The sequence below is a fragment of the Ambystoma mexicanum genome, chromosome 2q (assembly GCF_040938575.1).
Source record: "Ambystoma mexicanum isolate Mex_15411 chromosome 2q, UKY_AmexF1_1, whole genome shotgun sequence".
Taxonomy (NCBI): domain Eukaryota; kingdom Metazoa; phylum Chordata; class Amphibia; order Caudata; family Ambystomatidae; genus Ambystoma; species Ambystoma mexicanum.
Window position 1 is genome coordinate 445,755,385 of NC_090924.1, and position 15,784 is coordinate 445,771,168.

Consider the following 15,784-nt stretch of genomic DNA (forward strand, 5'->3'; position numbering starts at 1 on the left):
CTAAAACAGGTGGTACAACTGACATCAACGGACGGCTCACATTATTTCTCTAAACGTGTTACATGAAAAAACAGTTATGTAGTAAAAACCCATCATCATTGACGACACACTACATGGCAAAATAGGAAAACCTAAGTTGGGTTGTGGTTGGTCTATGGGGAACATCTAGGTATACTTTCTATGGGGAATAGGATTGTGATTGGATCTCTGAAGTCAGGTGGACAACTATATCGACCACTAGTGCAAATCATCTTCAGTGTCATAAAATACACAATGGCCCTCATTACGACCCTGGCGGAATCCGCGGTGCTAAATGCACCGCGGAGCATGGCGGAAAGCCGCCGATAGCGCCATGGGGGTTGGTGGATTTACCACCCCATGCCGACCTTGGCGGAGCGGTAAATCCCCAATCCCCATTTTACCCTTCCCCATTCCCATTCTTGCCCCATAGGGTATAATGGGAGTGGGGAAGGAGTTAATTACGCCGCCGTAAAGTACGGCGGCGTAATTAACAACGAGGTCCCTTAGCGCCATGGTTTTCTCCGCCCGGTAAAACCAGGCGGAGAAAACCTCCATGGCGCTAAGGGAACTCGTAGTACGGCGGACGGGTCCGCCGCGATTAGCGCTGGCGGAAACCCACTCCGCCAGGGTCCTAATGAGGCCCAATGTTTAGTTGGATTTCAAATTATAGGGCTCTTTGCTACGTGGCCCTCTATAATTGGTTGGCACGCTTGTATGCTTCTGGAATATTCCACTCGCTAGCAGCACGCAGGCTGGTAGCCAAAGTGCTTGTGGGTGGACTTGACCATGCCTTCCCACCGAATTAGCCCATCATCCATCATCACTCTTGCTGTCTGCCATTCGAACTGTCTTTGAACTCGGCCTTGCAAGGCATCACTGTGCCTGAGGATAGAAGGGAGTGTGAGCATGGCCTTATATTCAGTCTCGATGTAGCTTGCCCAAAGTCTATTTTAATCTACATCATGTGAAAGGAGACTGTGTTTTAGATCCTTCTTAGCCTTTTGTACAATTAAATGAATAAAACGTGGCATGCATAATGTTTTTCCATTGCACCGCAACAGGAGCTCGCCTCGCTTCTCACGTTCATTGTATCTTCTCGAATAGATAACCAGTTTCTTGGCTGCCCCAACCCTTGACACTGGGCCAGACATTCCTTCTCAAATCTTCCTTCATTGTCAGCTGTCTTTCTCTACTGTGCCACACTTTCAGCCTTTCTGCAACTGAGGTCCTAGTTTACTAAAATGGGACGAGGAGCATCAATATTCTATACACATATATATAATGGTGGCACTGCCTGCAGTCTATTCACTATGTATAGCCAGCCTTCATGGTTACTTAGTCTACTTGTGTTTCAGCATCTGTACATTTATAAAACAGCTTGCATTTTTTTCAGTGCTCTCCGCAAGTGCAATCTTCATTCCGCACATGAAATGTTACTCGAGTCTTTATTTCGCCATCAACGTCTATAAGGTCTATTCACCTTCTTCCTTGGCATCTCTTCTTGGTGCTTCATCTCTGCTTCATATGACGTCACCAGTCTCCTGCCTTCACCACTTCACACTTCTTCAGGAACCTCCTTTAAGAGACTGCCATTTCTCTGCGGGTACATCATATAGGGCTTTCTCAATGGATACCTTGTTTCGAAGATTCTTCGCGGTATAGGTACCATTATTGGCGTTGTGCATGTTGCAACTTCCGGCTTCCAACATATAGGCAAAATAGGGGTCGGACTTCCGTTAGAGGCATTTGGCTCCTCATCTACAGAGGCTTTTTGGAATGCCATCTGAATCACTTCTAGGGGCACCTAATTTTAGCAGGTAAGGCATAGTAAAATTAAATGATTTGCCCAGGATCACACATTTTGGTTAAGTGGTAAAGCCAGAATGTAAGCCTAGCCTGACATTTAAATACTTGATCACGCATCTTACAAGCTCAACTTGGTACAACTATGTGTCGAAGTTTGGTTTTGAATGCCTAAAATAATACTTATTTTAATACAGATTACTTTACAAATGCACAAGTCACATGATAAACCAACCTGACAATGGATACAGCATTGTTGAAACCTGTTGGAGAAAAGAGTAAGGGGATAATTTTGTTTTGAATCCTAAATTGCAGAAGACACCATTACTGTGCACTTTTTTGCAAAAGGGGCCATGCATTCATTGTAATTGTTTCCACCAAGTACTGGAAAGGTAAAGAGTAAAACACAGGCGAAAATTGCCTTTGCTCTTCACTTTTCCACTACTTGTCAGGAAAAGTGTAAACAATTAACAACTGTGGGAGCCATCAACAATGGATTCCTTTAGAATCTGCCTGCTTTTACCAGGTGGAAAGGTCAGGGGGATCCCATAGGAATCCATTGGTTTTCCACCAGCATAAAAATATATGCTGGTGGAAAACCAATTGGATTTGAGAGGTGATCTGGTCACCAACTTCGCCTGCCAAATTATACAAAATCCTACAGCTCATATAAACTGGCGTTAAATGCATTTAGCGCCACTTCTTCCAATCCGCTTGACTTGGAAATTAACCCCATATGATTGTAGCTTTACTTGCCCCATCCTGAATGGAAGCCTAACGGCTCCAGCATAGAAATTAATGAGAATTTACAAAACATCTCATACAGACACAAAATGAAATGAAATGCATGACAAGGCCATTGTTTCACACAGCTTGTTCTGTATCTCTTGTGATGAATCCAATGGAGTCATCACGGATTCCCCAGAGGTGACCTTGTCCCATGTGGCCAGCGGACGGCATACGCTACCTGATCCTGACCCTGGGGGTGGCAATATGAGGGAGGATCACATGGGAGGAGACAACTACTGGGGAGATGTCATGACCTCATTTGAGGAGTCACAGTGTTCCCTCCTTCCCCATGAGTAAGACCCTCTAATACTGTGTTCTTAATGGCCTATTGTCATTCTAGTCAAGCCCCCACCTTGCACTTAAACACACATAACTCACACATAACACCTTTTGTTTCTGATATGCCTTTATGTGAAATCCATGAAAAAAGCCATCTAAAACTTCAAAGACCACAATGGACTCAAACTCCCATAACCAGCCAGGTACTGAGACGAGGAGGACAGGGAAGTTTGTACAAAGTGACAGGAGCTCGACGTACAACATGCAGACCAGTTGTTTTTCCAAACCTTCAAGGAGCGGGACATTTAAAGATGTCAATGCACTATGGAGTCGACTAGTGCAGGAGGAGACATTATCATTCATGCTTGGGCTCTGGAACACGAGGCACACCAACAAGGTTGCTGAAATGGATCAGCTCTTTGGGACAGGAGGAGAGATGCCACTTGAGAGCAAGTAAGGCAGTGTAGATCTAGAAGAACAACTGTGCCTGGTTGATCAGGGTGGTGTCGGCACGGTTGTTCTTCTAGATCTGTCAGCCGTGTTCGACACAGTTGACCATCCCACCCTGATCTCCAGGCTGTCCTCTGCTGGGCTGTCTGCCAGAGTACTGGACTGGTTTGTTTCCTTCCTTGCCAACCGCTCTCAATCAGTCTTTCTCCCGCCCTTTTATTCTAGTTCGGTTCCACTCTCCTGTGGTGTTCCGCAGGGATCTGCTCTTTCCCCTATTTTGTTCAATCTTTATATTAGGCATCTTTTGTCCCTCATTCTCTCCCATGGCTTCCGCTATTATTCATACGCCAACGACACACAAATCTTGGTCCGTCTTGACTTAAACCAAGCTGATACGGCCACTCGGTTTAGGTTTTGTCTTCGGGAGGTTGAGGAATGGATGACATCCAACTGGTTGAAACTTAAGGGCAGTAAGACCGAAGTGGTGGTGTTGGGTACTACCTCACCTCTTCTTTACTGGACTAAGGACTGCTGGCCCACCGCCCTTGGCCCCTTCCCGGTACCTGTTTTATCTGTGACGAATCTGGGGGTTATTATCTCTTCTTCTCTTACTATGGATGGTCAGGTTGTGGCAGTATGTAAGAGTGGCCATTACAAATTTTGCATATTCAGGAAAGTCCTTACATTTGTGCCTGAAAAATGCCAGGCCCTGGTGGTAGCTGCGCTTGTATTGAGTGGCTTAGACTACTGCAACTCATTGTATCTAGCTTAGCCACGCTATTTGATCAACCGCCTTCAGCTGTTGCAGAATGCTGCTGCTGGAGCTTTCTTACGGCCCCCTTTTGGCACACACATGACTCCATTACTGAGGCAGCTGCAATGGCTCCCGGTGGAAAAGCGGGTCCTGCTCAAGTCCTTGTGTATGGTGCACCATGCCTTTAACAGTGTAGGACCTGAATATAATCAGGACAAATTCCCTCACTATACTCCTACTCGATACCTCCTTTCTCAATATGCATTTCTTGTTGTGGTTCCCGCTTCAGATTGATGCGCACTGGCAGTCGTGCCTTCTCTGTTGCCGCCGCGAATGCTTGGAATGCCCTTCCCCTCTCACTGCGCAAAACCAGTGACCACCTCGCCTTTCGTCGCTTGCTGAAGACCTTTGTGTTCTAATTTTGGTTGTTAGGGTTCTTCGTTTCTCACGTTTTAGCGCCAGGGTGCCTTTGGGCATTTGTGCGCTCTACAAATTTGTATAACATACCATAACATAGATGCCGGGAGCCGTGCAGGAGCTCTTGGATGTTGGGCCACTCGGCGAGACAGTGTTCTCCCACCCAGGCTGAAGAGGGGAGCTGGCGTGTGACTGTGGAGCCATGCAGGACACTGGAGGAACGTCTGCACACTCCAAACTGGGAAGCCGGTGAAGGAGTCACACTGCAGAGGTGCAAGCAGCATCAGAATCGCTGACTGGAAGAAGCCGTTAAGCCTGCTCAAAGCAGCTGGGGACCCTGGGGGCGTTCCGACAAGTGCGCCAACAAATGATTGAATGGTACAAGATTGCTGATGCAGAAAAGACACACAGTTTGTTTGAATGCAGTCAATGCAAAGTACAAATTCAACACCCAATAAGAAGAATGTTTGCATGCAGACAAGGAAAAGTACAAAGGTAAAGTTTGTGCAAAGTACAAACTCAAGGCCCAATAAGAAGAATGATTGAATGCAGACAAGACACAGTACAGAGGCAAACCCCAATCAAGTACAGATGCAGGAGTTGCCAATGTGGGGGCGAGGTTTGAGCAAATCTGTTTGAGCAAATATTTTCCAAAGATAGATATACCAAGCACCTCACGGTATATGCTATTGTGGTAGAGTTAAAGAACTGTAAAGCACATAAGAGGTCCTGGTGGCAAATACCCCTAGCAGCTGAAGTTATGTTAAAGAACTGTGAAACGCATAAGAAGTCTTTGAAGATGAGTACTACAGGAAGTTGTAATTATGTTAAGATTCCTGGCAGGGGAGTATATCAGGTGATCGGAGAAATCCTAAAGAGAAGACCTGGCAGGCTAATACACCAGGCAGTTATAATTTTACAAAGAGTCCTGGTATGGGAGCATACCAGGTTATCTGAGAAATCCTAAAGAGAAGTACTGGCAGGCAAGTACACCAGGGAGTTGAAACTGTTTAGAGATTCCTGGCAGGGGAGTATACCAGGTGATCTACAGAGTTACAAGAACTTCTACAGAGAGACTGTTAAAGAACATTTTGGCTGAGCAAGAAGTTTGTGAGTCCAGTGAAGACACAAAGGAACAGTTAGTCAAAGAGACATTTTTGCCATCGTGTTTAAGAATCCAGGTGAAGGGAATCACCCTCTGGATGCATGAGTCTTTACCTTGGAGAACATTTATGTTGGAGTAATTCTTACAGTTTTGGTTTTGAACACTTTTTCTAACATCAAGTTAAACACATTTCCTTGCACCCTTTGTTGTATTGTTTATAGTGTGAGGGTCAGGATAGGATGTTTTGGACACAAGGACAGCTTTTTAGTTACTAACATCCTGACACAGACAGATCCTTCATTTTTTGGTTTTTAGGTAGGGAACTTCATGTTTAGAATAGGGTCAGAGAGGCGATTTACCAACCCATTGTTATTTAATAAAAATGTCTTTAACCAAAAACTTCATAACCTTATATCCGGCTTCATTTCTGACCCCTCAGACCCCTTAATTTCTAATCACCCAACAAGCACACTTAAATAGCTTCCTGTTTAAATAATATGCACTGAGACACATTAAAAAGATAATACCTTACTGGTAAGGTTTGTGCAGCCCTAGCTGTTTATATTTGAGGGGAGAGAGGCGGGGCATGGGCATTTGCCCCTTGTCCAAATGTTAAATCCACCTCTGATTGCACTCTTTAGGAAATATTTAAATACTGCTTTTCAGTTTTAAAAGATGCACACCTTTTATACTTTGCCTGCAAAATTATAGCAAACTCTATTCTCTCGTGTTATTTTAAAGGTGTTCATGTTTCATTTCCAGCACTGCCTAAACACCCAACAGCCAGCATTTACATTATACTTTCCAAACAAGACCCACAATACACATGATATATTCTGTTTGCATTCAAATTCTATTAAGTTCCTCAAACAGTATGAGGTTATCAAATCAGTACTTATCAGTTTGAATCATGAAACGTTCTAGCAGAGTAGAATAGGCTTCCACATATTTTTAAAGATACATTCTATTTAGGTCCTAAATTGCATGACCATGCTGTTTGGTGGGATCAAATGAGTTAGATGTTATCAAGATGACAGCCTTGTGTCAGTGGACAGCTGAAAAGACTATGAAGCACGGTTATATTAGGTTCCGAATATACTGAATGGTGCCGGATTAAAAATCTCATTGAACCAGTACAAATTCAAGAAGAGCACAGTCAATTATTTGGGAGAGAAACTGTCAAATGACTGGTGCATCGAATGCATGAGGTTGTAGTAGCCATTGTGGCCATACCCCAACCCAAAAGTGAAGTGAAAATGTTTTAGGCATGGTGGAAATTTATGGACATTTCACAAATAATCTGTCAAACTAAACCAAAGATATGAGCCATTTCACAAAGAAGAAAACCTGTTACAAATGGAGTATGGAATATGAGAACAATATATAATGTGAACAAGAAAGACATTGCAACATCTCTTGTGCTTAAAGGCTATGACAGGACATGCACCCGCTATTGTGCTTGAATGCCAGCGAAGATGGCCTAGGTGGCGTCTGATGCAGACCAATGGGACAGAAGTGTTTATAGTGGCTTTTGCATCACAAAGTCTCAAAGGAATCTCAAAGGAACCAAGAAGAGATATTCTGTTGTGGAGTGAGAGAGGCGTTGGTGTCTATGTGGGGGTGAACAACGTTTCAAACTTGTGGGGGAGGACATTCACAATTGTTAGTGACCATAAGCCATTGGCCTCCATTTTAATAGGAAGTGTTTGGATAGAACTTCACAGAGAAGTGTGACCTAGATAACATGTTGCAAGCTCCGGACTTCACTGTAGTGCATATGAGTTATCAAAAGAATGTATTAGCTGATCCATTGTAAAGGAATGCCATTTCCTCTGTGGTCAATCAGGATACAAGTAATGAGAGCAAGAAAGATGTGAAAGAGCTTTTTCAAGTAACAAAATGCCTTCAAGAAAACGAGTGCAATGAATAAGATGAAAGGTATGATAAAAATGTGCGGGATATGCGTGATGGGTGGCCAACAGAAAGAGTTGAATATGATCTAAGGTGTTACATGAGGGACAGAAATGAATTGGACATCCAGAGCAAGTTGTTAGCGAGAGGCCATTGGCTCGTTCCTGTGGGAATGCGGGATCAGCTCATTGATTTGGCACATGAGGGTCATCTTGGCATATGCAAAGCAAAGGGTCTGACAGAGAAGATATTTGGTGGTCAGGGATGGATGAGAAGATGGAGAGCAAGCTTGCTGATTGTTGAATGTCCATATAGCGACACTCTTAATGCCAAGAACAACTCCAATGACCATGAATGCAATACTGGAAGTGATGTTACAGGTGATTGCAGTCGACAATTTGGAATGTGAAGGCATCATGAAGCAAGACACAGTCGACAGATTCAAAGTTCAAAGCCGGATCATTTCCGTGGGTCGTGGCTCGTCCCCTATCGCCTTTTGGTTTGAACTCCTCCAATTAAAGGACATCAGAGATTTATGTTTTATGGGCCACAGGGGGACCTTGTCTGGGTCAGCCGGATCATTTCCGTGGGTCAACGGCTCGTGAATGCTCGTTCTGCATACCGAATTCAGGGTACCTTTTCCAGCTTGTCCGAACAGCTAACAGCATTTAATCTCATTAACGGCTGAATAAAATAGGCAACTGAGCCAATGATCATCCACACTGTTACATATGTTTGGGATCAAACACATGTCTAATATGAACAGGGTCACTTACCTGTTCCCGTGTCTTACGGCAGTAAAGAAAAGGAGGGTTGAAGTACCACAAGATCCATCCTTAATATCATTGACGTATATGTTTTGATATGAAGGCTGTCCTGAAGAAAGTGGGTAAATTCACTTAAATACCACTGAAACCGGTACACTAAGAACTGAAAGGAATTAAATGTTCTTTACTAAGAACTAAAAGGAATCACATGTTCTTGCTTTCTCACTGAAAGGGAACCCCCTCTCGAGATTCCCCCCCAGTGTGAGCACGCTTTCTTTGTCTTCAACAGTTTAAGGACAGAAACATTAGTGTGAACAATCTGAATGTTCATAAAAACACCCTTGGTTACCACAAAACCTGGTTGACTAAATTGATAACTCTGATTATCTTTTATAACACCTATACACATTAGAGTGGGCCTACAGGTCATTAAAATTATATTGTTACCATATGTAGACTGACCGAGTGTGTGTGTTTATTTACACTGTTTTATACTGCTTGCACGTCCCACATCGCATTTCTCATGCAGTGTGATTGATGTGTCTTTTTTCAATAGGGGATTGCCTCAGCCCTAATAACATAGTTTGCTTTCAGTGGCAAACTAGAATTGTGCTAAATTTCCTTTCCATATTCTATCTGCTTTTAGATAAGCGGCACACCAGCGCAACCTAGTACTAGAGGGAAAGTAGGCAGTTGGAGATAGAATCTCACCCTATCCTTCTGTGTATGCATTCTGAAAGCGAGTGCACCTCCTGTTATGTTCCGCACTGGTTCCCACATGGAACAAGCATGATTATTGTTGCTTTTGTTAGTTGAATTTGGGGTTTTGTCCCTTAATTGTGCTATAATTCTGTTGCTGGGACCTACCCTGCATAACTAGAGGCACCCCCTTGTGTGTTTTTTGCATTGCAGAAGATGTCAAGCACCTTCTGCCTGAAGGCTTCCCATTTCTCTGGAGTTGAGGATCCGGTTGGAAAAGGAACTTACTGAGCTTGGTCCTTCAGCCTTCCCTGGAGTGGTTGCTCTTTTTCTTCGAAGACAAAGAAGAATGGTTCCTTGACGAATCGCCTGGAGGTCTCGACAGGGAATTGTTCCTCAGTGCTACGATCTTTGCCTGGTGACCTCAAACAGGTTAGTTCATCATCTCACTCATTGTGGAGAAAGGTAAACAGCATGTTCTCAGTGTGTTCCAGTGCATCAATTGGCTCGACGTGCAGTGCTGCATGTTGTGGTCTTCACTGAGACAGTAAAGAGAGATGCAATGTCGGTGCAAAACAGAGATTTGGTGCCTGCAGTGGAAGTCCAGAGGACTTTGCTGGATTTGGCACGCTGCCAAATAAGAATGAAAAGTACAAGATTTGAGAGGAACGGTGTTCCTAAAGTGAGCGGAGTGCATGGAAGAAAGGAATTAAAGTCACAGCACCTCTATAATTACGAGCCCTGATGTCATGTCCAGATGTGGGGTGTAGGGGTTGAGCTGATGTAGAGCTGCGCTGTGCTCCCTTACAGAGAAAAGGTTTGCAAAGAGCAGCTGTGCTGGCAGATAGATATCAAAGATGAGTAACTGTGGGAGGAAGGAGTCTTTTAGAAAGGTTAATTGGTTTCTTTTTGCAGATCTCTCAATGTCAGAAGAGTATGTGTGTGTGTTTATTATTTTATCCCAATCCCCTTTCCCTTTAGGGGGTGAAGTGAATGAAGTGGAATTCACAATATGGCAGCACTCTGAACACTCAAAAAGGATTGTGAGGCCAGCGTTGGCTACTGGGGAACTGAACACAGTTCCAGTCTTGACAAACGTTTTGGACATATATTTCCCTGTTCTCTAATACACGCTTTAAATTGGTTGCCCGGTTTAGAAAAAAAGGATCTTCTACTGAAACAGGTTATACCGGTTCTCCTGTATGCCCACATTATTTTCAAGGTGCAGAATCTTGCTACGTGTGTACAAAACCGTTCTCACAGCACAACCACTTCCTGTTCTATAAAATGGCAGTATGGACACCCACATTTACCACAGCGACCTTCATTGTTTGATGTGTGATAGGCATTGGAATACACGAACAACGTACACCCACAAGTTTTCAAATTAGCTACAACTCTCCAAAAAACATTGCATTGGTTATTTCGCAAAGGCTTTTATTTCACTTGAACTACAAAAATAGTTCTCTGGTGTCCCCACACCAACATTACATATAGACCATAAACAATCATTGGATATTCTTTTATACACATTTTTTATTCATATTGGGCTCAATCTTCCATTTCAAGTGTGTCCATTTTTGGTTTAGCGATACTCTCTGACACAATTTCCAAAGGTGGCCTCAAACCTGCATGGAGGACATTTTGTGTAACACTGGTTCTGTTTGGGGTATGTATCTACATGTTTTGATCTGCATGGATGTGCGTGTGTGGTGGAGAGCAACAGAGACTAACATAGCAAAGGAGGTAAGTGTGACATACCTAGTGAGAGATACGGGGGGGGCGTTCCACCTCTTTCAAGTCTGAATAAAAAAAACGTGAACCCAGGACGAACAAAGCTCCTCTGAAAATGGTAGACCAATCCAAGGGGCATTAAGTGGCAAGTTGCAGTACAATTTTCTGGAGAGTATGAGGTTTCACTCCACAGTAACTGCTAGTCGCAGCACAACCAAGGCACAAGACCCATAACAGAATCTTCTCACTCACTGCAAGCTAAGAAATATAACAGGGCCATTAAATTATGTTCAACATGTTCTTCTCAGCTAAGATTTAGAGGATTTCTAGACGCATTGCATTCTCCTTTCATGGAGGGTGAGGTTTAAGAGCGTCACAAAGGAAGTGCATGTCATACACAACTTCAGGGTAAGGTAAAAATGGGAACGGCAGTAGTGCCTGCCAGTGCACGCATAGGTGGAAGCAGACGTTCCCACCAAAGGACTCTGTTAGGGCTGAAGCGCGCACCCCTTGGTGAAGTTGCATGTGTGTGTGGGCCTATTTAAGTTTATATATGTAGAAATGTCAGGTGTAAATACAGTGTGCGGAAGCTTCAATGGAGACAAAGCCTATGTTGGACAAAGGACTTTCCTGGATTGAAATCAAAGGATGAGGAAGCGACTGGCAGAAATTATTAACATCTCCTTCATATTTCATGAAATTTGATTTTTGTCAGTGTTGCATGTGGAATTAATATACCAACCATGGCCCTTACAGTTTCAAGGTGCCCTGGATTCCGAGGAAGCATTGTTGCGAAGCAGCAGTTTGGAGATCTTCTAACTTACTATGCATTGGAAGTGTTTTTAAACTGTAAATTAGTACATGAGTGGATTATAAAACTGGGTGGTTGATGGGTCTTCAGAGAAATTGCAACACTTTAGCATAAGGTGTCCGAAAGCGATCACTCGATACCTGAAGATCAGCCCACAAATGGAGGATATTGTACAGCAAAATTGCAACATTGACTGCAGTTACTTTAGACTAACGTTCTTCCTGGTGGTCATTGTTCATTAATAAAAGTATAGGCAAGAACCAATACGTGGAACAGACGCGTAAGGCTAAACATCCTGTCAACAACCGTTTTAAGGGAAGCTAAAATTGCCTGGCCGTTTTTTGCATCAAAAAGACCACAAACCATGACTATTTCAGTTGAATGGGTAGTGAAAGGTGATTATTTTCACTCAAAAGGATAATGTTGGAATTGACTTTTTTCCGATTTTTGCCATTTTATTAAAAACTTTAACATAATTTACCTGTTGACCAAATAAAAATGTACACAGTCATAGAGGAATGGCAAAGCACCAGAGATTGAGTGCCCTTCATGTGTCATATGCATTTAGTTTTGTGGTTAGGGGCATACTCCCTGAGGTTGCGCACTGTGGGTATTTATCACTCTGGCACCAATCTAGCCGGAACTAGTGTTCTATACCCAGATCAACGCCCAAACAGCTTAATTATGGATTAGGTTGCACCCATGTTTGGTGGCAGAAAAAGATTTGTATATAACAGTATATCCCTGGCTGGGATGCATCATCACAGAGGTGTTTTCCTGTGTTCCCAAAGTGGGCACAATCCTGTAGTTGTTCTTAAATACACAATTCCAATTTTAACGTTTGCATTTATTTCAACACACAAGTTCAAAGTGAGGCTGAACAGGACACAGGAGTAGACATTAGATTTATGGCAGCCCAGAGCCTCTGCAATTCTCACTTGGCTCTCAGACCCCATGTTTATTAGTTCTGCTTCATCAGGATTGAGCATCAGTCAATGTGCCGTCAATCTGGCTAATACTGTAAGTCAGGGAGTCAAAGAACGTTGGACTAATGACACTACAGAGCGTAGCACCAGATCGTGTTACCCAGCAGTCAATAATGCACATTGAGTACAATTGCAAAAGTTGGGGCTTTGGGGGACTGCAACATGGCCACAGTCCAAGGAGATATTTGGGATCATAAAGCGTCTTTAGAATCCAGCTCTGCAGGAATGAGGTGACCAATGGCAGAGCAGTGTCAAACCCTGGCCGGGCTTGCATGTACTAAAACAGCAAGCTGTGATGAGTAGTATCAGTGTTTGCTGAGAGGTCTACCCTGGCACAGTCTTGATACAACCCTTTCCACACAGACCTCAGGAGACCTAATCTCATGACTAGCTCCAAAGTCACCATAGCAATCAACCATGTGAAGAATGGCGTTACGTGAGAAAACCATATTGGAAATGGCTCGTGCTGTAAAGGTCTATTGTGACCCACTTTTCCACTAAAGAAAGTCAACCGGTTTTCCGTCCCTACATATTAGAACTAAAATCTGAAGAGGCACCCACCAAGCCAGAAAATGGTGCACAAAGTGCTACAGACAATGTACCAAAAAGAACAGCAAAGGGCAGATTGCACTCCTCAATCCAAACCGCAATTTAGTTCAGGTTTGATTGCCCACATTGTCTGCAGAGGAAAGGAAAAATGGTTGCTGGGACAATTCATTTGCCAAAATAAAAATGAAGTAGTCTCATTACCCTACTTCTGGGCACAGGATCTTTAATTACACGACAGTTTTGGTGCAGTGCTCCGATCTAGCAATAGATTTTGCCTTCACCACCTGATATTGCTTACACCATGCTGCCACCATTGGCAAGGCAAGTCCTTTTGTTTGGTGAGGATAATGCCAGTGTTATAAGGGTGGATCATTTCAACAGAGAGCTGTTTTAACCTGAGTTGGAGTTGACTGGTATTACAACAGCGTTTTTACAGAATACACTCTGCCCAGCGAGGTTTGAGGGAGCTTATGGGGCGGACAATGCTGAAGAGCTACTTGAAGGTAACCACTGAAATAAATACCGTTCACTGTGAGGTGGTTAATGAGTAAATCGACATTTGACTTATGTATTTCATTTATGAAGTGCACAGACAGCCTGGAGGCATCGAGGCGCTGTTACATAGATCGTTACTTGCACACAACAGAAAAACAATAGGTTGGTGGAACAGGATACGCCTAGGCAAACAACCAGGTTTTGAGGGATCGTCTAAACACCCAGCATGAGAATTCAGCTCGCAGGAGGGAATGAGTTCCACAGTTTGGCTGTGATACACAGGAAACTTGAGCCTCCCACTTTGGAGTGTCTGACTTCCCTGGATGAACAGGCTCTGGAGATTTTCTGGGAGAGGTAAGGGGGCAGTTTTGGAGAGGCACTTGTGGGTAATGGACAGTGTTTGATTCTGGAATGCAAAATGTTGACACTGTCTCACCTTGAACTCCACTGCTGCCAAGTATTTAATGGCGACCAGTGGTGCAGAAATCAGCACCATTTGGCACAGGAGAATAAAAGCCAGCACAAGTGGGTACATTGATTCATGTGTTGGGACTAGACCCTTTCTTGATGAAAATTGAGATAAAAATAAGGATGAGAATTGAGTTTGTGTGTGATTCTGTGTATCCCAATTAGGCAGACGTTGTGCTGTATGCCACTCTGAATGATACGGAGTGCCGCAAGTCTTGTAGTAACTGTACAATTAGGGATAATCTGCCCCAGTACAGTAACAGCAAATTGCAAACCACACATGGTTTACTGACAAGGATTTCGAGGACACATCAAAGACTATCAGAAACTCTTATAGACCAGGCTTTGGATGAAAAGAGGTCTAATTTTGGACAGAAGCATCTCAGTGGTATAAAGGCAGACATTTGCACAAGTGGATCCACAGTTGCACCATTCCTCCTCCGCTAACAGGGCAGATGACCACCAATACCTTAGAATGAAAGGTATGTGTGTTTGATGGCTAAGTTCTGCCTTGGGGTTGGGAACAACCCAGAGTCTATAGTCCAAACGTTCAACAGGATTGTCCAGTCCAGCAGGTATTGTGTAGCAGATTGCAAGGTGCACACATGCATTTCAAAACTCAATGCAGCTTGTGCAGTAAATTCTTACAGAACCAATACTCACTTCCGACTTTGAAACAATGCTGACTGAGGCATGTGAGGCTTAAAGGACTCACTGACCTGATGGCCTTTTTACTCTGAGGTCTTCCAATGAGGGCCTCGTGGATTTGGTTATTTCTGCCACTAAAGCGCAGGAATGCCCAGAGTGTATTTTTTCAGCATTGAGAGACCCACTTATTCTGCATAACCCTCCCTATTTCATTGCATTAAATAGCTGGCAAGTAGTCATCATTTATTACATGCAGAATAAAGATAGTGATAAATAGCTATTTCTGGGTGAAGGGGAAATCAAGAGGGGGCAGTGCAATCACAAAGAGATCTTCCCTTGTGTCGGAGGTTCACGCTGCACTAGAATGTGTAACACAGCCTCGGTATACTAAACATTTAGGAAGAACATGGATATAATATGAGCTTATTGTTAGCATAATTATGCCATATTTCATTTGTAATGTTTTTTACTTTTTTTATACAACAAAACACATGTCACATTATTGGATTGAAAACATACAAAACATTTGATGGATGACACGGCATACTGTCTACACGTCACCATAAATATTTGGTGTGTGTTATCAGAATAGTTTTCGCCATTGCATAGTCATGCAAAATATGCATAAGTTCAATTCAACACATTGGTGCATGTGGATACTTGTTAATATGCTGCTTAAACATAATTTCCAAAACCCCCTGGACAGCTCGAGTTCATATGTGCAGGCCATAATGATATATAGATCCGGCTCTACAAGCAACTACAGCATGACTGTGCAAGAGGGAGCTGAGAAACAAAGCAAACACATTTGCCTATCTGCCGATTAAATTATAGTATTCATAAGACAAGAAGTGGAACAGACGTTCCCTCATCATGCAAGATATTGGTGTTTCACCAGCAGCGCTTTCATAAATAGTGCGATAATACTGAGACATGTCCCATAACAACAAATGGAAAGAAACTAGTAGATAGCATCCAAATGTAGATATGACTTGGCAGACTTTTGTAACTGATTATTACTGTCACAAAGGAATCCAAGTGCACCAATATGGATGAACCTCTTTAAAAATCTGCGTGCAATAGTTATCGTTTTTGAGT